Source organism: Seriola lalandi, unplaced genomic scaffold, assembly GCF_002814215.2.
Source record: "Seriola lalandi dorsalis isolate HSWRI2012SDOR001 ecotype SW California unplaced genomic scaffold, Sedor1 jcf7180002054660, whole genome shotgun sequence".
Lineage (NCBI taxonomy): Eukaryota > Metazoa > Chordata > Actinopteri > Carangiformes > Carangidae > Seriola > Seriola lalandi.
In genome coordinates, this window is record NW_019525213.1 from 398,936 (window position 1) to 422,656 (window position 23,721).

General features: G+C 39.3%; 1 protein-coding gene across 1 annotated transcript in view; it reads right to left on the reverse strand.

Annotated features, from left to right (window-relative positions):
* stag1a (STAG1 cohesin complex component a) overlaps positions 1–22,168 on the reverse strand; it is a 43,749-nt gene extending 21,581 nt beyond the window's left edge. Inside the window, exon 1 of the mRNA XM_023420897.2 lies at positions 22,015–22,168. The gene's annotated coding sequence lies outside the window, so the exon portion shown is untranslated. The remainder of the gene's footprint in view (positions 1–22,014) is intronic.
* Positions 22,169–23,721: the final 1,553 nt, after the last annotated feature.

Sequence of the window (23,721 nt, forward strand, 5' to 3'; positions counted from 1 at the left end):
GGGGGGTGCAAAACAGAACGGGACCGGTTACAGATCCAATCAGTGCTACATGAAATCTGACTTGTGCACTCTGACAGGACTCCTGCAGTGATGGTGAAAGTTGTTTTCAGATTGGCCTCTCCATCCCTACGACCTTTGTCTGGATGATCCTCACAGAAGTACATGATATGATCCCTTTGGACATCATTCAGTCCCATTCATTCCAACTAATGGCACTGCCTGAATGTTACAACAAGCTGACTGATGGAGATTTATAAAAGCATGAACATATTAATATATGAAGTTGTGCCTAACTGTTGCCTTCTTAGATCAATATGCAGACTAACACTGTTTTCTCTCAAAACTTTCAGATCAGAAAACAGGTCTGATTAGCCTGGAGGTCTCGCCTAAAGTCGTTTTTAGATGCAACAACTGCATAAACACAACAAGGGTGATCTATTATTCTGCTCTATATCTATTACTCAAACTGCGCTTGCTGGATCATATTTTTCATTGTCTCACTGGTACCCAAAACAACAGGGAACCTGTACCTGAAACCAACAATACAGCCCTTTATGATGTCTTTGCATAGGTCTGTTACAACAACATGAACATCCACTAAGGCTGCATTCAAACAGACAACAGCACTGTGTGAAAAATTGCAACCCCTTCATTCATTTCAACATGTCCTCAGGCCAAAAAAAAAAAAAAAAAAAAAAAAGAAACATAGGGTCTCCCGGCAAAAACATTAAACCTTTCTTAACTCTGCCACAATGCAGTGTTGTGTCATCTGGCAAAGTGTTGCATTTGTCATTTGAATATTTACAGTGTGACTGTCGTGACAAGAGAACAAATTAATTGTCACTGTAACAAGTTTTAAAATCCATTCTTATAAGCAAACTGTTGTGCAGTGGTTTGGCTTTTGAAAAGCTCATTAATTCATTACTCAAACTGGCTTATTTTGAGTAATTGTCTCTGTACCTGAAACCACAAATGCCTCCAAAACAATCCCTTGTGTTTTTGAAGCAATACTGTTTTTGGTTTGATAGGGCAGACTTAGCGTTCCACATCATGGTGGCAGCTACATGTCAATAGCTCTGCCAGAGGTTATTGATAGCGAAAACAACAACCAACAAAAAGATCTTTATTCTCTCTCTTTATTTCAATATTTGTGTGGTCTTGCAAAGTCATCTCCAATGCACACCCTCCTCACTACTAGTGACAGAAATATGATTACAATGGCTAGAGAATAAATGCATAACAGAGTCATTTTTAGTAGCTATACAAATTTGTAAAGTGTTTTCTAGCAACCAAAACAATTTCAAAAACCAAAAATTCTGTCAGGTTGTATCGCTAAGTTATAAATAAGCAGAATGACGTTGTTCACAATGAATGCATGCACGCATACACAACCTGATAATGTATAATGTGTCCAGGTAGTGATGCAGTGGTGCTACAACAATCATCGAGTGCAATCATATTCAAAGTAATAAATCAATTCCAATGCCAGAGGCTTTTGTGGTGAGACAGACAAAACACCTTGACAGAAAAACATAAATCAGGCTCCTGCACCTCTCACCAATGCTAACGTCTTTCATGGTCACTTCACGTTCCCATAACTGTGAAAAGAGAAAGCTTTTTTTTATTTATTTATTTTTTTTTATTTCTCACACATTTAAAAACTGCTACTGTCTCAAGGCAAAAATACAAACAACAGCAATTTCACAACAGGGAATATACCAATAACCAAAATGACACTTCTTTTACAACACTGCTTAACCACTTTATACTTAAAGAACAGCTATAACATTACGGCAACAACAAGGATGCCAACATGATATTATTATGTGTCATTTCACTGACCCACCAAAGGAAACCTCTCTGTCCTTCTGTCCACTCTTTCTACAGGGCAATGAGAGAGTGCAGGGGTTAGTCACACTACACTGCAACTGGTAATGATTCAGCGTCACTTGTAACTACCTTCATATACAGCGGCGACATGTCTCAACATTGGAAATATGACATGTCTATGAAATGTAGACAATAGTGGTGGATATGCTGCCCTGACAAGCAACACTTAAAGCATTTCTCTAGCCTTAAGTTTCACTTGATTCTTCCCCCCTTTAATTGTTTAAAGGTTTTAAAGCACTGTGAAGAGGTGATAAAAAAGTTGGTAATTGCCTTCGCCTGCATTTTGGTCAGTCCGTTTCTCAGTGAGAGCTGCAAATATTTTTCTACGCTAACACACACACACACACACACACACACACACACACACACACACACACACACACACACACACACACACACTGTCACGCATGCTTCCTTGCTGTCGCAGTCCCTGCTGGCCGATTCTTCTGACAACTATAACCTGTACTGCATCTGCTATAATTGGCCACTATCTCCAGAGACTCGACTGTAGTCGGCCCGTTTCCAACATCGCGGGCAACAATTGTGCAGCCTTCCAGACAGAAAAACACAAGACTATATTCACTCCTAATAACATCAGGAGAGAAAAAGCAATGAGTTAAGAAGAAAAAGGATGGTTGCTCAGTTACTGTACACATCCCATGTGTTGCCATCAATTAAGCCAATTGAGACTTTGTGGGCTATTTCTGTCTCTACCGTCACTATTAAACGATGTGAGACAGAGGTCCAACACTGGTGAGTAAAGCTGGCTATTAACAGAGACAGTAGAAAAACCGAGATGCTTCATTTCCGTTTATTTCCTGTATTTGTGTGACGTGAGTTTCTCCACCTCCCCGCCCCTTTAGGAGACCGGAAGCAGGTCTGAGTGTATTCAATCCAATTGGAGAAGGGAACGAGATCACAGATTATGATTCTTTCGCTCCTTAGTCACCGTAATAAATATTGGACCCATTTTTCACAAGCCACACGTCTTCAGAACATTCTGACATCAAAATGACATTTTTCAGATTAACAGATCAGGAGAAAATTATTTTTATTGGAGACCTGCCTCTGTCTCAGTGCCATACTCTCGCCAGATCTGTCAACTGCCAACATCCCTTGCCAACCGATAACCAGATGTTTAGATGGACCAGTTATTTTTGGATTGACTTACTTATATGTTAAACCATGGATTAAAGTTTAATACTTACATAAAACATGTTTCATTGCTAAACAATTGTTAAAACAGATTATTAGCCTATTAAATTGACATGACTTTGTACTGGGCTGATCAGATGTCGTAAGTAGATAAAAACAGCGGCAAAAAAGGCGCAAATTTGTCCGGGTTGTATCGTCTATTGTTGTATTCTTTTGGCAGGGACAAGTAATCCAGATGTTGGTGTTAAAAATGCCCGAGCTTTGTGTAGCAACAGGCTGTAATAACAAGAAAACCAGATCTGTATTTTCTTTAACAAAGGTTGCAGAGAGGTTAATCTAGACTGGGATAGATTTTAATATCAGCTACTGTCACATTTCATGCCAGTTGCCTTCGCTTGAGGGAGGGGTTGAGGGACAGCGTCCACTCAGGAGACTGGAACTGCGTCCTGTGTCATACCATTGGCGCTGCCTGTAATGCGGTATCTTCTGTATAAAGGATCTTTGGTATTTACACTTCCAACTGGGGCCACCTATGAGAGGAATATGTAAATTTCTAAAATGGAATTAGGACAGAACAAAGCAGAAAAACAGAAAAAAAATAAGTAATGTGAAAGATAAACTGAAAGAATAAGATATGAGGTCCAACCATGAAAAACTTAATCCTCCTATAATGTATTGCCCATTTACATGGAAATGACTTGCAAGCTTCGAAAAACAAACAACTCTGGACGCCCTGACGGAGATGAATGAATGGCCTGGTGCTGTAAAGTCCACTAAGTATTATTAATATGATTCATTTTTGCTGTGCTGGTGTGTAAAGGCTGAATAGAAAAAGCTGGCTTACAGTCTGTTTTCAGTTACCAGCTGTTTGCAAGTCAGTGGCTTTATTGTCATGTTAATTCAGCTGCAATACATAATTAGCCTGTTTTTACAGCCTTTTTGTGTGGCCTCAGGTAGGTGGCTGGCACAAAGCAAAGCATCAAAGTGAGCTGCAACAAGAGGACAAGAGAAGTGTCAAGAGGACTCCCAGCAATTTTATTACAAATGCAGGGAAATCCAAGACTAGAAAAACAATTGTAAGCCTAAATATTTATTCACATGAAGCAGACACATACATGACATTTCGGTATAAATGTCTTTTATGCTTAGGAACTTGAAACTGAATGAGCATGTGTAATTTTTGATGTAGGGTTAAGAAGGAAAATTGCAATACCACTTCTTTGATTAAATAAAGAAATGATTCCATCAGCTTTCCCCTAGTTCCCCCAAGCTTAAGGGTAGCAGGGTAAGATGTGAGTATTTTTCAATGTCAGGATTTCTCCAGGAATATACCTCATAGCCTGTAGAACTGAAATGATAACTAACCATTGTGACCATCTGAACTTCCTACTTGACCCATATCAGAACAATTTTCAGCATTTCCACGACAGCATCTCCAAGAGTCTTAGAGAGGGATGCTGGGAGAATGAGTGCGGACTATTAGTACAGTACAGAGTACAGAAGACATGGTGCTCAGTGGTCAAAGAAAAATATATAAACACTTCCTGTACAGCTAAGAAGCATTTACCTTTCATGCATTCTACCACAATAGCATGCATCATTAACTCCACTGCTCAACATATCTGCAAAATCATTTTTCTCTGAAGAGCCTCTTTAAGTCAAGAGTGCAGTCACGCACAGAAAACAACACGAGTGCATGCCACAGGGAGTGTGTTCCCTCACTGTCTCCTCAGCTCACCTCAGCTCTTCAAAATGAAAGGGTATACTTAACTTGACATTAATAAGCTACATATGCAGACACAAAACGTAAGTCCAGACGGATATTTAGTATTCAAATAAAATTGCTGGCCTTGAAGCAAACAGAAGCTGAGTAAAAGTAAAATCCACTTAAGGGAAAAAATACCCTCTCTATTACTTATTGAACTGTTGACAAGTCCACAGTTAAAATAAGTCTGTTCTGCTCTGTACTTCTGTACTGCTCAGTAGAGCCGACTGGAACAAACTGCAGAGGTATTCTTCTCTCTTTATATTACAGCCATAGGATCAGGAAATGTACCACTGCAGCGCTCTGACTGACTGGCACAAGCTAAAGCTGCTTAACTTTGTTCCTCCAGCCTCTGTACACTATAGCCACTGACTTGCTGAGCTGATGTTACACTGAGCTCAGGCTGAAGTGGATTAACTTTCACACCCCCTTTCTCTCGATCTGTGTGGCTACATTCAAAACTGGTCTGTGTAATAACAATAATTTGACTCAATTATTAAAAACTGATTGAAGGTTGTGTCTGCACAAATAAAATGTTAAAAGCGTGAAAACCACCGGTTTTTACAAGGTTGGTTTCCGTAGCAACATACGGACCTCAAATGGAGTCATTTTCTGCTTAACAGCCACTTATCACTTTCATTATTTTCTCTAAAACGATTTTTATCTCAACGCTTTCAGCTTGTGGAGAATCTGACCCATCATCCTCAGCTGTTATCAGTAACTGTAAACCATGCTGCGTATTTCCTCTCTCTCCTGCCAGACTCTAGTCTCTTTAATGTGCACTGTGTTAGCAGTTTATTCATTGCAGGACTGTTGCTTTAGTTTTAGCTAGATGTTCCTAATAAACTGACAAGTCAGTGTCCTTTTACCACCTCACTTTATGACAGTTACAGAAGGAGAAGCAGAGAGAGGTGTCTCTACTCTTCACTCTTCTGTGGCTTATTCCTGAATTGTGCTGCAGAAGTGTCAGGGGTGAACTCTGGGCACTCGAGGGTAGCGGACTTGTTTAGCCCAGATAGATTTAAATGGATTCAATTAAGTTGGAACTTGGTGGACCTGCTGACCCGAGGGCTCATCCTGTGACTGTAAAATGAGAGGGTCAATCCTCCAGACGGCAGGTCAAACTAGTAAGTGTGTCCTCAATGCACCCATAACTCAGCAGATATCTTATACAAATCCAAAACAACAAAATCCTTCAGCAAAGTGTGCAAAATAATGGCGTTAAATGATAAAAAGTTGATTTAAAAAAAATCCTAAAAACATTGGTCAGAAAGGAATTAACTGTTTCCTACAAGTGTGTATGTGTAATTGTCTAAACCACCTGGTTGGATGTCATACAGCCCTCCAGACATCTACAGTATGTGGTGTAAAGATCATAGCGGCAGCTGGAGGTAAGACAAATAGCCTGTAATCAAGTCAGACGGCTTCATGTGTAGATCTGAGCTGAAGAACAAATTTGCTCACATGTCACTGCTTTTTCTGTGGTTTACCTCACCTCTGTTGTTATTATTATCAGTCATCTTTCATACTTGCAACACAAATTGTCAGAGCTGAAACCATTAATTGACAGAACATTGTTAACTATTTTGATAACTATTTTTGATAGATTGTTTGAGTCATTTATAACATTTAATAATATTTTCACATGTGAGAATTTGCTGCTATGCCCAGTTTTACATCATTGTAAACTGAACAACTTTAGATTTTAGATGCCATCTTAGGCTCTGGGAAACTGTGCTGGGCATTTGTAAAATATTTTTGGCTTAATAGACCAGGCGAGAAAATAATTAGCAGATAAACCAGCACTATTATTTTGGCCAAATATCATTTCAGACAATTATTTGATGAGTATAGTCAGTTTTTCTCACCTATGGTTAAACATTTTGGGAAATAAGCTTATTCTTACACTTACACTTTCTTGCAAGGCATTAGATGAGAAGACAAAAACCACCCTGTCTGTTAAATGTAAGGACTGGAAAGCTAGCCTGGCTCTGTCCTAAGGTAAATCTGCCTTCCAGCACCTATAAAGCTAACTAACTGAGACATTATATTTTGTTTGTTTAATCAGTACAAAAAGTAAAACCACCACACCAATATGAACAAACATGTGTCTGCGCCATTAAGTCAATAAGTCAGGTTCAAGAGCACAAAAAACAATGGATGAGGGGTGACAGCAGTGACATCTCTTAGCATGCCCTCTGCCAAAATAGGAAATAAAACAGTGACATAAAGAGATAGTCTATTATGAATTTCATTAAATAATCTGTCCAAGGTCAAATCCATTATGCCTGTAAGACTCTGTGAGAAGCTGTTAGCTGCCACACAGATATAATTAAAAGGAGAGGCATTTACAGGACTGGCTTAGCAGCGCTGTGAATGTCAACCAGTGGTTTTAACTGACACATTATGTACTACTATAATCAAATATAATAATATACTGCCAGTAACTACAAGCCACTGGAGGAAAACTGGTAAATGTGAGGACTTTTCTGTTCTACAAAACGCTCTGGCGAGTGGCCAACATCCAGTCAATAGTTCAACTCTGAATGAGCTGCTCAGTTTTAACATTCTGGAGCTGCAGGGCCAACGAGGTCCATGATGAGTAAAACATGTCAACTTTAAATATTTCAGTCATCCTGGACCTTTCTGCCTTGTCGTACCGAGCTACATTTTTACTGAAAATGCTTCAGCTAGGAGTCCTGCTGCATCAGGTAAGGTGATTCTTACTCTACATGCTGGCATCTGATTGCAACAGACAGCGTGTTTCACAGTTCTGATCTGCAAAATACGGGGTGAAAAAATCATTAATAGGGACAAATACCAATGTAAAAGTGTGAGTATCTCTCAGATGTGCCTTTAGAGGCTTCTACACTCACAGAGGAATACCACAGAGACACACACAGTGAGAAAATTAGTCAGATAAATGCAGTACATTTTCACTGCACTTTTTATCACCTAAAAAGGTCAGTATAGGATACTTCTATTCACCCATTCAAAAAGCTATGTGAATTATCAGATGAAGATAATACTGTATTTAAACCTTTTATAGTTCAAAAGAAGAAAAAACAACAACTTCTCCAACAGTTCAAGGTGTTTGATAATTGGGTACAGGTCTGAAACTGTGGTACCGTTGCAAGAAGTGTCTTCACACTACAAAGTAAGCGTGGGAAAATGAAAGAGCTGAGTTGGTGTCTTTTTTCATGGTGGAATATCGCTGATAATGAGCTTTCAGCTGCTAAGACCATTACACTCACATAGCCATTTTTATAACCAGAGTAGAGCCTTAATTTAATTTGAATATATTCAACAGTTTAAATGCTGTTCATTTACAGACAGGACTGCTTTAAGTGAGGATTAAAACTGGCTCAAGCCAAATTGGCAGAGCGCGCATTTGGGAGAGACCTGATAGAATGACTGGAAGGAAATCAGCTGCTGGTGTTTGCAAGTCCCAATCGTACCAAATATGCTGGAAATGTGCAACTCCTTACCAAATGTGTTACTCTGACCAATAGAATTTTGAGAATATGTGTCACAAGTAATGTGCGCGAGTGCTGCTCTGAATTATTTCCACTATTTTTAATTTGTTACGTAAGAATAATGTTCAAAGGACAAAAAAAAAAAAAATTTAGTTTCTGTGATTCCTGTCTCACTTTCCTCTTTTCCTCTTTCTCTGCTCATGCTCTGCTGCATCTTGTAATCTGCAATGCCATATCTTGAACTCATACTGAAGTGTGCACACTGTTCTGGTGTCAGTGTATGAACTACAATTGGGAAAACTGCTTCAGATGAAATGTTCTTCTAGTTGCCGCAAAGCATTCAAGATGAAAGCACAGAGACACAGTTCAGGAAGAAACATCAAGACAGAGTAGAGAGTAAACAAGTAGAGATACTGTGGAACATCAGACATAACTGTGAGAAGAGGAAGAGAAACTGAAGATGACAACAGCATGTACAGATCATGCAGGCAGTAACCTGCATGAGCTGCACCAATAACCAACTCGAAAGTGGAAGCTAAGGCATCCTTGTGACTCATTACAAGGATGAATCAATGCCTTTAATTCATATGCATGTCAACCTAAACTGCACCATATCTTATATATTAACTTACCGGTGATCCATGTTCTTATATACTACATTTTGTGACATTTTTTTTCTTGCAAACTGAATAAAGGCCGACCAGGTAGAGCGCTGACTTGGTCCTGATAATGCATTCAGTCTAGTACCTGCCAGCTCAAATGAAAATGGCAATAAAGTGATGTCACTGTCTTTACAACCCAAGACAAAGAGGATTTGAAATACACGTCCTTCGCTTCTGCTCATTTCAAAACGCAGGCATAGAGACATAGTGTTATGTCAGCCATGGTTTTATCATACATATTGCTTTAAATTCTATTGTGCGCACTTTATTGATCCCCACAAGCCCAACATCAGCTACATTAAAACACTGTTTAGCTCAAGGGCACCTCAGTAGACTGAGAGAGTTTGCACACTGAAGACAGTCTTCTCTGCTACTGAAATCCTCCTGCTGCCCCAACTGCTTTCTCTGCTGTCTCTTCTCAGCCATGGCAAATATGTAACACTGAATATGTTTATGACCAGACGTGGGAAGCCTGGAGTGGAAAATGTGTCATTACTGATCTTTAAGTGTTCGAGCTACGGAGAGGGGAAAAATGCGGATGTAATGGATAATGGATCTAATCTAAGAGGGTACAATAGGCCTTTTTCACTGAAGATGTTTCAGCACAACACATCAGGACAATCACAGGTGTCTATAATAAAATTCATGGTCCTGAATTCCTGGTATTGTGCGTACAGGCTCATTGTCACACTCATGACTTACTGTTATACTTGAACAAAACAGAGCCATCATTAATGATATGAGTTCCAACTGTGCTTTTCTTCCAGTGACAAAGGTGTGAAAAATTCCTTGCATTTGTTAACCTTGAGCTGAAATTATTTGTGGATTAATAGATTAGATGATCAACAGTTTAGTTAATTGGCAACAGTTTTAATAACTGATTCATCTAACTGATATTTTTTATAAACAAATATACCATAAATCCACTGTTTCCAACCATTCAAATGTGATTATTTGATGTTTTTTTGGCTTATATGACAGCAAGATGAATATATTTGGGTCTTGGACAGTTGGTTGGACAAAACAAGCAACTTTAAGCTGCAAAAACTGATTTCTTGGCCACTTGTGGGTAGCGGACATTACCCGTAGACACAACAGTGATATACCACCACTGTATCACTAAAGTTGATAACCTAACCTTCTAGCAAACAGTCATTTATTTACACATCAAGCTGATACGGGGCAGTATTAGCATTCATTTGGAGTTGTGTTCTGCTCACCCAGAGAATGTAAATCCAATATTCACTCTCATTTCAGCTCTTTTTTGGCCTCCACCAACTCCTGAGGGAAATTCCTTACTCTTTAGCTGCCAAAAGCTCCACTATATTCACCAGCTAGTCTCTAGCTGTGTGTGTCTGCTGCTTGGTCCTGAGCAGGTAGTGTACAGTAGGTTTTTTTTTATTTTTTTCACTGAAACAGCTGCCTGCTGAGGCCAAAAATGTCACTATGAAGTGGTAACAGTGAACCAAAACCAAAAAGTTGGCAGGCAGTAAAACTAGAACAATAAGCTGAGAGATGTTAAAAAGCTCTGTAGGGCTGATGGGAGGTTACACTTAGAGTCACAACATACAGCAGCAAGATCATGAAACTCTAAACTATGACCAAAAAAGAAGAAAAAGAATCAGCAAGTTCTTGTGCCTTTAAAATCACTCCACACAATGAAGGCCAACGAGAGTCTGACTTGTGAGCTTGAACCACAATCGGTCCCTCTGGGCCGCTGCTATGAGCTGAACCACCAAAACAATAATTGCACTTTATAATGCTGCCAGCTTCCATACATACTGAGACCAAAGAGCCTTGGCCTCATAATGTGGAGCAGCCTTCAGGCCAACTGTGGTCGTCTGGTTTAACCAGATTATGATTATGTCACACGGGAGATTACCCATCCGACACACTAAAGTCGGAGTCAGACACACAGTCATGTTCCTGTGCACACACACACACAAACACACACACATGCATGCACAGCCATCTGTTATTGCCACTGTACGCTCATTCTCTGCAGCACACAAAGCCTGATGGTGGCAAAGAGGAGGGGAGGGGAAGGATGTTGTGTGAACTCCACAAACTGATAAGATCTCTGCTGAAAAATAGATTTTTTCCCTATCTCCTGAGAACTACCTCTGTGAATAAAGGATAAATAGATCATAAGCCAAAAAAAGGGCAAGGCTATAGAAAAGGCTTTCAAGACAAGGATATGGCAGAGAGGAGACAATTTTTCTCCCCCTCTCTGTGCAATGGCTGCCTGCTTGGCTGCAGCTAACGCAAAATGGAGCCGCGAGAGTGAGGGGAGACGGGGAAAAAAGAGGGGGCAAAGGGGGAAGAGGGGAGGAAGAGAGGGAGAAAGTGTGACAGGAACACAGAGGGGGGGGGAGAGAGCAGGAGAAGAGCAAGGGAGTGGAGGGGAAAAAGACTCATTTGTTCTTCTCTCATCTGTCTGGGTTCCTTCTCTCACCTTGGCCCAGATTTTCAGTCTGTCTCATATTCACTTCTAATAGAGGGGCAGAAAGAGGGAGAATAGTGGTGGACGGGGCATGACACACACGCACACACACCCATAGAAACACACACAGACTGACACACACCCCTTGCGGAGGCTATTAGACCTCACACCCATTATTACTTCCTAATGATCTAGTGGCACGTCAAAGATTTCACTGGAGCGAGAGAGGCTTGCTAATCTGAGAAGGCAGATGTCAAAGCAAAAAAAAAAAAAAAAAATGCTGCTGTGTAGTCATAAAGTACAGGCAGCTGAGGGGAATAATGACTGCCCAGATAAAGACTGAGGCTCAGGGAATCAGAAGAAGAGGCTGGTGAGCTTTGACTGAAGCAGATGGTTAATTCACAACAGTGCTTCTAGCAGGTAGTGTATGCAAATCTCAGACAGGTGTCTGACACAAATGGCAAGACAAAGAGAAGCAGGAACATTTAAGTGTGTGAAGTGTGTAATTTAGTCAGAGGCACATTCAATAATGTTTAAGAGGAACTTATCCAGCTGAGGGACGCACAATAGCTATGTCTACTGGGGGCAGTTTAAGTGTTTTGACAACACACAACAAAGAGATCATTACTTCAGAGTGGTGCTGTGATGAATTCAGAAACATATAATTGATGACATTTTGATAACTGTTATGTAATTTATGTCATTAAATACTATATAAATAGTCAACATGTACTGGCTGCAACTTTACACAATTGTTTTCTCCATTTCGTCTGATTACATGAAATATTAGATATAAAATATTAATTGATCATGGAAATGATCACTAGTAGTTGCATCGAAGTCAATTAATCGATTAGTCAAGCCAGCAACTATTTTAATCACCAATTAATCTTTTAAGAAAAAATGCCAAAGATTCTCTCGTTCCCACTTCTCTCATTCGACAATTTGCTGCTTTTATTAGTTTTATGTGTTGGTAAATTAAATCTCTATCCGTATCTTTTGGGTTTTGGATTATTGGTTGGACAAAACAAGACACTTGAACATGTCATACGACATAGCACCACTCTAGAGTTGGGGTATTATCACTTCTCATCGTTAAACAGCTTCCCCCATAGGATCTTTGGCAGTTTGTGGTGGTTGCCAGGCCTGGCTGGGCTAAGAGCAGCGAGCCAAGTGTGAAAGACTGCTCGGCCTATGCAATCTAAAAAGCCTGAGGGGGGGGGAATAACGTTTACTGCAAGGCAGATACAAGTAAATCATGACTGTAGATTAGTAATGTGAATGTTGTCATAATACATTGTCCACAATAGATCTCAAACAATTAGTCAACAAACAGATAAGCCGATGGACAGAACGCAGGCAAAGATTTGTGAAGATAGTTACAGTTGTTTGATCAGGCCAAATATTGTGTGGTTCCAGCTTTTAACGTGAAGATTTGCTGCTTGTCTTCTGTATTATTTTAAATCAAATAACTTTGGATTTTTGACTGTTGGTCGGACATAAACATTTCTACTACTATTAGCAACGGTGTCATGATGAAGATGATTTAACTGCTGACATTATATTGTGTGATATTTCAACTTTGAAATTGCACAATAAGCAGGAACTGGTCATATACTCTTACTCAATTTACTTGGTCCATTTCACATTATTTCAGTTTCACAGAACTGCATGGACAATTGAACTAATCCAGTGTGTGATGAAGCACACAAGATTATTTTTAAACTGACGGATGGGAAAGTGGTCTCAGACTTTTGGACCACACTGTACACAAAACTAGATAGAAGACTACATCCGCCATATTTCCATGGTGGCTACTAAAATGTCCATGGTGGCTTCTTGTCTTTAAATAAAATCACTATAAGTCAAACAGCAATTGTCTTGGAGTCCATCAGCTACCGTAGACAGTCTTCAAACAAGGCTAGTTTCCTAGTTACATTGACTGTAGCTGTCAACAGCTTGAGGAAGCAGTTTGCAGTGGGTCTGCCTGATACTCTGCTGGACTGCTTGGTTGATATGTGAATAATGCTGTTAAGATAATATGCAGAAGTAGGAATAAGGAAGGGGGGTTTATGGATAAATAATCTGCAGGATTTAGCCAGTGTGGGCAGGGAAACCCATTAATCCCCTGTACACAGGCCAAAAGAGCAGATGGGTCAAACTAATTCCTCTGCAAGGAAGTAAACCAAACCAAAACAAATGTATCATCGGTAACTCCTGCCTGTCACATCACCACTTACAGGAGACCTCTATGGGAAATCAGTGCAAACATGAACATTAGATAAGTTGTCTTGCCATAGTCCCAGCATCAAACTATCTAACCAGGAATAAATAAATAAAATAATTTCATATTTTTTGCCAATACCAATAAAGATTTGGCAAACTATTTATAGTTTCCAGACTTGTGGGGGAGCCCTGCCTAGCAGCTCACTTTGCTTTAAGTTGCGCACTTTTGCAAGCACTTCATTTCAACTCTGTACATCCAAAGAAATTACTTGGCGCAGGGCTGCGAATCAATATTAAGTAAGAGTGTGTACAAACAGTACTGACTGCTGAGACACACACACTGCCACAGCTGATACTAAGGAGGTGGTATTCGCTGCTGCTTGAAGACAGCTGTTAACCTCGCCTGTATAAATGAAACCTAAAGGATTTGCTGGTCTGGTGCCAAATTTAGATCTAGCTGCCTTGAACCTACATAAATCCAAATAACCATTCAAATCCCTCCCAAGCCGAGGTGAGAATTTACTTATCCCCTGAACATCAACCCTCGGAGACTCTACAAGCAGGATATCAATCTCTGCATTTGAAACTGGAGGCAAACTTTAATGCCCCACAAAGATATTAATAATGCATCATAACCTCTCTAAACTATGGACTGCACTCACGGAGGGGAGACAGATACAATTCACATCTCTCGATCGATGTTTATGCAAATGCAGGGCTTTCACTTCACCACCATACTGTTGGCCAATGCCCCAAAAGAAATTCTTTCCACCTAGGAATTAGGAAACTGACAAATGTGCACTATTTGGTGAGGCTGCCTTTAGTTTTTATGCTCCAAGCCATCAGAACAGCCTGCCCAGAGATGTGAGAGCAGCTGAAAGTGTTGAGATCTTTACATATAAACTCATAAAAGGTACGTTTTTGGCCTAATTTGTGATTAAAATGTCTTATAGACATTATTTGTTCAATTTATTTTTTAATTTCATTTATTTGTTTTTCTCTATTTTACTGTTTTTGTATGTTTTATTAATTTAATTATTTCATTCTCACCATTTTTACTCCTTGTGTGCATTCATCGCAAATTTCCTTATTGTCACCATGTCAGTCATCTTTATAGCACAAACCTATATGAAAGGTGCTATACATATAAAGTTTAAAGGATCATTTATGCAACTTGAAATGTAAAGTAGTAATCCATTTTTAGCAACACTTTAATCTATTTACAATTATAATCGAGGTGTAACCATATGTAAGGACAAGTTTAAGCATGTATTAATGTACAGTATTTATCTGCAGTTATACCGTTTCCTATAAACACATATACTGTTATTGCAATTGTGTTTTACAATAATGTCATTAATTTTTTATTCACACAACAGCATCCACTTATGGATGCCTCACAGGAAGAGTTATAGTTGTTAGCAAATACATTAATAAACATCTCAAAATCTCACAAATCACATCTCCCATCAGAGTGTCTAACCACCTCGACATTCATCTTGTAAATCCTGCATAATGGGGGTTAAAAATGTTACCAGATGTTTTCATGCTGGATGTCTCTGTCGTCAGCTAAATATCAAGCTTACAAAAATGTGAATGTACAGTAACCTGCATCTGCTATTTTGCACAAAGGCCCACTGTTCATACAACCTTAAACTCTCCCCCTGCATTAAGTGTGAGTGAAGCGCTAGTGGCAGTCTTTTCTTTGAGCCATCTGTCTGAGGCTCAGTCTTTAATAAGGTGTTCCAGTCTACAAAGCTCTGTGTTACAGCTCTGGTGTAAAAATGAACAGCTGTCAGTATCAACTGAGCAGGCAATTCCAACACAGGTGGGAGAAGCATTTCGTAACTGTCCAAACAGCAGAAAGCAGATGACACACAACAGAACGTCCAACAACAAAGCGGGAAACAAGACAATTTTAAAAGGATGCCAAATTGCACCAGTCACAATAATTCTTAACACATGACGTGACTTATTCTGTAATAAATTCCATCAAATATGATGCAAGTGAGCCAATAATAGCAGTGATTTCATTCCTTTATACAAACAGAACTGCAAAATGAAAAAATACCAGCGTTTTAAATGGATTTAAATGGATGCATTATCACAGACTATGTTAAACTCAGAATGATGGTGAATGTAAAAATACTACATTAAATGTAAACATAACTTTTAAAGTTTCTAAACTTTATTACTAAGATTATGCAAAATAAATATTAAGAGCAAAATATAAGTGTAATGTAACAAAATTTCCTTTTGAGTGTTTGAAATTATTTGTGTTATAATGTCAGCACAAGGTTTAGGGTGCAGTGGGTCTACATAATGCATCTACTGCTGCTACTTTTAACTTGATCCATCAATCCATCCATCATATTTTAGGAGCTTATGTTTCAAATATGAAACCTTCATCTACAATGAAACTAGTTAGTTCAGTTGTCAAATAAATTTAGTTGTGTCAAAGCTGCAGTATTTCCTTTTGAAAGGCAGTGAAATAAAGGTCTGTGTGTTTAGACAAGTGTAAATACTCGAGCGCCCAAGCTTCTTCAGAAAAATCGCAATACATTCAACTAACAGTCTTAACTACATAGCCTTTCAAGACCAGAGGAGTTAAATCAGATCTATTAAAAACAACAACTGAATACTGTAGGGAATTTATACCAGGAACCAAGTCAAAGATACTGAAACTTGTAACTGCACTGAATGTTCAAGTATGCTCCTCCTCAGATCCGAGATGAGACAAAGTTATTTGTTATTGAGGTATGGGAGCAGAAAAATAAAAATAAAGTGTCACCAGGTTAAAAAGTAAAGCTTGGTATTGTTTTCACACACTTGACTCTTCCCAAAACTAGTAATAGCGACTGCAGGTCAATAGCCTGGCTGCATCAGCAAACACACTTGTGCGTCAGCTGCAGGTAAAAGCAGCTTGCTCAGCCTAGCAACCACTGAGACTTGTAGGAATGCCAGGGAGAATTCACACACCTCCAAAACACACACACACGCACGCACACACACACACACACACACACACGCACGCACGCACGCACACACACACACGCACACACACTTGACATGACGCACCTAGTCTCATTACTGCTCAACCTGACAGCTGAATAGCATTACTTTATCACATACCCTCTGAATACAGATTAAGCCTCCCTTATGGTGCTGGAAATAGAGCTGGTTGTCATCACGTTATCTCACCTATCATTATGTCAACATTGCATTACTATGTAATCCGACAACTTACAATTTGCCTTTCCAATTTCCAACATACTTGGCTTAGCAACATTTTGCATTTTTACACCACAAGCAGTTCTAGCCATGCGGTAAAAGATTAATACCTGGCCACAGCTATACAGTCCCGTACCCTGAGGTTTAGGAGGAAATCAAAGTATTCCTCACTGATCTGTGTATAAATGTCTACAGGGGAAAACTTGGCAATGCTGTGTAACCTTGTTGCCCAGGTTGAGTTAAATAAAGCTTTGTCATCTTACTTAAATGCAGAAAAACTACAATTACCAAAGGCTTTTTGGTTCTTTTATCTGCTGCCACCTTGTAACTGAGCTGATAACTGAGAATAACTAGTGCATGTTGCATCAGATGTTTCTGACTCCTAGTGTATGGGCTCCGTTTTCTGTACGGCTCTTTGATTCATTACAGTGGAACCATTATGTTATTGTATATTAGTTTTAAGAAACTATATTATCTTATATCAAACCCCAAAATTCCAGTTCTTACTGTTAATATATATTACATATCTGAATAATCAATACTTCATTTAATGGTGCCAGAGTTTTCTGTGTAAATGTAACAGCTTTAGAAAAGGTCAGAACTGATGTCTGCACATTATCCTCAAGCAGTAACACTATGAAACTGTGAGAGGTGTTTTGTATAACCCTGGTCCAACCACAGCAACCAGAGACTCCACAGTCCTGCTATTTAAGGGATATATATGCTGATACAAGTCAAACCAAACCAGTGCGAAACTGTGCAACATGATGATTCAGGTCAAACTGACATTTTCAGTTATATCTGTGCTTATCATGCTTCTAAAATATATTTTTTTATCCTATTCATTTTCTCTGCTTAGTCTCAAGTATCACATAACTCCACTGATTCACAGGCTCACAAAATGTTCAGAGCTACTCCAGCATGAGCCAACAGTTAAGTAAACAAATTCAACTTGGTGTTACAGCAGTCTTATTCCTGACTTGACCTAAGTTGCCCTGCCCAGAAGAGTGACACTGAGCAGGTCTGACAACAGCAATGCAGCTAATTACACAACAGGAAACCACATCGCGATGAAAGCTTTAAAGCAGCCAGGGGTGACAAAACTGTTTCTGAAAGTGTTATGTAGGATTGTTTGCATAAAGACACGAGGAGGCTAGAGCACTTTCCTTTAAAAAAAAAACCCCACTACTGTAGCGCACACATCACTTAGAAAACAAGGTGTAAAATGCATGCTTGTCTAAGTTTATGCATGTATATGGATTAATAATGAATTAAGGGGATACCTCTGAGATTGCTGGTATGTTAAATGCATTCAGAATATTGGACCAAATGCAATTATATATTGTATATCTTCCTGGTTTTATTACATTCATAAAGCCAATTATGGAGAAAACTGGAATTTGGATTGATCTTATACTGAATGTAATTATCTCTAATCACGGTGCTTCTCTTCAGTGAGTTTCGATGGTTAAAGAAGTGTTACTATTAACATACCGATATAAACAGACTAATGAGGGCAGATGACAGTAATATACATTTTTTCATTGACATTCCTCTGACTATGCCAAAAACCGCCAAAGGCTGGACAACAATAGAAACAGGAAATATTCTTTCTATAGCCAACATCTTGAATCAAGGTCACCATGTAATAGGCTCTGACAAATGTCAACCCCATTACATAATCTCCTGAGCTGTGTCATTATAAGCATATGGCTCTAACAAAAAGCACACACTGCACTTGAGTAACTAAGAGCCTCTGGCTTAGAAGCTATCAAATGGCACAATTCATAACACAGAATCGAGTCGACTCTTTCCAATATAATTCATACCTTGATGTTTAAAATAATTATGATAAATACAGTAACTTGCCATCATTAGAACCCAATTATGTATTAAGTAAATTTGCTTTGCAAAATATGGACAAGCCATTTGATTTCTTGACAGAAGCTGTCTGATACCAAAGGTACTCAAAACAAACAAACATTACACATTCATTGCTACCCATTGATACCTTAAAATTACAACAATCTACATTATGTGTGGATACTACTGATGAGCACCGTTATGTGATTCTCATTCGTTTATAGCCTTACCATAGGAGAGCAAAGGCAAAGAGCCAAGCCATTCAAGGGACACAGGAAGGAGGAGAGATTATTCCTGTTAACCCTCAGTGTTATCTAAAGGTTTAAAACAGTTGCATGTTCTTCACATCAGTCAGCTTTAGAAAGTTATGCGAGAAATGCCACCGAGTGTCAGCTTTAAACTGTTTGATTCCCAAGACAAAGACAAGCTGGTGTTTAACTGAATATTCATCACTGTACAGAAGCATCAACAAACAGATAAAAACTATGTGGATATTTAGTCTGTGTCTTTCTTCTTCAAGGATAGGATTTCTTCAACACAAACCACAACACAGAACATTTGTTTGGCATCAGTCCAACTGTATACAGATTCATATTAATGTTGATTATCTAAACCAACTGTTTGAGACCAAAATAAACTGTGTGCTTATGTTTGGTGGATACTTGTATGACAATTATAATTATGTGTTTTAGAGCATCCAAGTACTATAGCAATGGACAATAGTCTTTATGGTTCCCTTATTTGAAAAGTAAACAGCCTCTGCAGTGCAATCTGACTACTATGCACTCTGGCATCAAAACACGAGGCCTGCTGTGACTCTTCATATGGAAGAGGGGCAAAGGTCATAGTGTGTACATATGCATGTTTCGGGGGGTCAGAGAGGATTTCAAATAACTGTCGAAATAAATTGGTCAACAATGAAAGGTATACTCTCAAATTTCCAAACAGACCTGCAAATCTAATGTCCGATCAGCAATGTTGATTTTCCAGTTTATACAGACATACATGGTTGCACCATCCCAATAGATTTTTTTCAATAACTCCACACGTTTCAATTAAAATTTTGATAAGACATAACATACAAAAAGATATTTTGGGTTACGAAAGATCTCGAACATTTTGTTTAAATGAATTCAATATATGAAGACAACTAGCTCACCATTATCAATACTGTACAACAGACTAAATGCAAGTAAAAGAGGACCAATAGAAATAATCATACCTAATGGTTGCCCTACTGCACTTTACTTGACTGATGATAGCAGGAAGTTAAATATGTTTTTAGAAAAATGGACTGAAGCCTTATTGGATCATTTCCATAAGGCAGTGGAATACAAGTATAAAAAATAAGCTAAACTTAATAGATATAATGATAGGGGTAGGAAATTTAATCATTTATAATATGAGACTATATAAATTTGTCAACCGTCACAGATTTTGCCATATACTGAGGTCACTAACCTTTTGTTGGTCATTGTGGGCAATGCTGAAAATCAATGAGCAGGGCTGCTAATAGCAATATTGAAATGTTATAATGATTTTTGCATCAATGTCTCGAAGTATTCAATTTAGCAGTTTGCAATTTGTTTGCCTAATTCTTGGATTAGATTCATGTCTGGTTATTTTATCAATATCACTAACAAAAATTGCATGATTGGTTTGCCAGAAAATCTTGTCACCATATGCATTGATATTGTGATAGAAAATGACAAATAGAATTTCTTTCATTCCACCTCTATATATGAACTGGAGCAACTTGAGCAACCTCATTCAGATGAGGTGTTTCTACATGGTTGGTTTGTGGAGAACAATAAAAAAAAAGAAAAAGAAAAGTAACATCATAAAAAGACACAAGGTCCCGCTGCATGAAAACTAAACGTAATGCAAAAGAGTTCTGCTATGCAACTGTTTCTTCCCATGCATATATGAACAAGCTACATTTCACACTTGCACTCAAAATATGCTCATGGAGATGTTTACTTATTTAAAACACACCCAGATTTGGCAGAGGATTTGAACGTATGATGCTTCATAAAATAATTATATCAGCCATATATTCAAAAAATATGTCAACAGCACAACAGGAACAAAACCACTTCTACAGAGCAAAACTCTAAACAAGAGCCATCATTTCAATTTCATTTCCAAATGCAATTATCACAATGTCTAACATGTGTTGCTTAACTTGTTCTGCAGGATATATGAAATGTGATTTGTGCAGTGTAGGGTGGAAACATTGAATGATGATGGAGGACAAGTTGGCAGGCAAGCGGGCTGCAGATAGCAATCCAAGACAGCCTGGATGAGAAATCACATGGCTGACTGTAAACAAAGCAGTTATGCAACAATTTTAGATTCGTGCATACTGCCTGGAGGCACTCTGACCCACTATCAACTGCCCCCCAACTACACATAGGTCAGTGTGGGAGGGGAGGCAGGACTAGAGCCTGTTTAAACCTGTAGGGCTGGCTGGTGGAGCCCATCCCCCCTAATGTGACTCATGTTTCCCCGCTCAGTGTTGCCTGCTTCCCGCACAGAAGGGGGCGGGAAAGGGGAAAGAAGCGCCATAATAATGTTGTTTAGCATGCACGAGCCCGTCCTGCAAACATATTTAAAATTCATTCACGTGCTGTCATTCATAAAAAAAAAAAAGCAACACGTCTATTAGCCGTGTAAAAAGTCACCACTACTCTGAAAACTTGAAGGCAAGAAGAAGCTGAGATGCTCATGTTGACACAGGAAAAGTAGCACGTTCATATCTCTCCCTGTATATCTCTGAGTGTACAAATAAACAAAACTGCCATAGGTTGATGACAACAAAGTCAACAGCAACGTGGCAAGTAGCATTTGAGCTGGTGACAAACCAAACCAAAGAAAGCACCGCACGGCAGGAGGGCAATACTGTACAATCATAATACGGCTGTGCAAATGAGAGAAGGTGATGCTCTGAATCCTGTCTTGCAAAGAGCAAGAAAACACGTCACACCGCATGGCTCTTTATTTGTTGACAAGCCAAACTCCAGCGCCGGATGGAAATTGCTGGCAAAACAGGCCGGCGCTGCGGCAACCACTTGCCCTTCTGGCAAGTTGTCTTGCCGAAATTTTGGGGGCTAGCTCGCAAGCTAACAGCTCCGCTAGGCTATAATGTAACTGAGGAAGAGAGAGAAAGCACATTCACCTCCGTTAGCCGCTAGCGCCCATCCCCCAACCAACCAGTCTTCCCTGTCTGTGTCCACCATCTTTAATCTGTGCTCCGTCTCCCTTCCCACCGCACAAAACACGACAAAAACACAAGACACTCACCTTTAACGACCATCGCCGAATCGATTATCACCTTCCGAATTAATAAATCGATTTTCGTTTAAATATCGTGCGTATTTTAATATTGAAAATTGGCCGTGCGAGCGGAACCGCGCCTTGAGAGAAGAGCAGCAATCCTAAACCGCCATCTGGTGGTATTTTCCTCTCTGTGATGCAGCGGGAGCGGCGCAGCCTCAGACCGAGACACAGCTGCCCCCTGGCGGACACACCGGGCCGCGGCGGACACGCGCCTCGGGGGTCGAGCATGGGAAGGGAGGGACCGCAACACCCCGCCAACACAACACTCACGGGGACGCGCACAGGAGCAGAGAGACTCCCCCCTCTTATTTTGACAGGACTGTCTATTAAAAGTAGCACTTTAAAAACACTGGACTCAGAAACAACACATGAAAACACGCCTTTTGGAATATGTCACATATTTCAACAAGACAGTGAAATTTCATGCGACCATTATGACTCAAAATACATTAAAAAATCCTTTTATAATACCACAGAAGACTACAAGATATATAAATATGATACATACACCCAGTTACCAGTCTGTGTAATACAACAGTCCTGCAATAAATTCTCCTTTCATGAAAGTTATAATGTTCAGTTTTTGTTCAAACTGTTTTAAAAACGGTGATTCAGACGTGATTCAACTTTATGGTCGTTTTGAAGGATATAGTTTGTGGTGCTGTTGATTTGTATTGTACAATACAGAGAGGTGTTGCTGTTATTTAGCCTACTCTCAGTGATATAAATGGGCTGGACAAAATCTTAGAAACACATGTCAATATAACTTAATATGTGTAGGTATACCTAATAAAAAGGCAACTGAATATAAACTATAGGGCTGCAACTAACAATAATTTTTCATCATCAATTAATCTCTAGATTATTTTGTCACTTAAACATTTATTTGTAAAAAACACATCTTCAAATGTCTCGTTTTGTCCATTCAAAGATCCCAAACCCCCCTAATTTAATTAAATGTACTTAATTAAACCAGTGAATGTTTGGAAGCACATGACTGCATAGAGATATTAGTGTATTTAGGATTTTGGAGAAATGTGACAACATGTGAGTCAACATGTGACTGAGCAAAATAATAAAAGCACTCAGCTTGCAAAGTATATGTCAGTGCATTAATGACCTTTGACCTGCAGGCCTGCTTGATGCTTTCTCTACCTCCCTGCCGCTCTTTTTCATTTGTGCCTCTCTACCTGAGGTGGAGAAAGAAAAAAAGTGTGTGTGCGTGTGCGTGTGCGTGTGTGTGCGTGTGCGTGTGCATGTGCGTGTGTGCACACATGGCCAAGCCCCTATTCTGTTTGTCTCCATGAGGTCCTTGGGCTGGAATTGGACACGCATAAACCCAATTACAGAGCCTGGATGTACTCACATTACTCACTCTTGCTCACCATGGCCTGGTCATGCCAAAAAGAGAGCGAGAGAGATAGATAGATTGGGAGAGCAATGGCTTCAGTTAATTATATTAGTCCTACAAAGGGGTCATTAAATGGATATCAGATACCTGAATTAGGTGTGTTTGAGAGAGAGAGAGAGAGAGAGAGAGAGAGAAAGAGAGAGCGAGAGAGTGCATAAAACAAAAAGAAAGGCTGACAAAAATTCTCTTGTGTGCATCTTCTTCCTCTGCATCTTTGTAATAGATAAGGCAGCGATGACACACACACACATACACACACA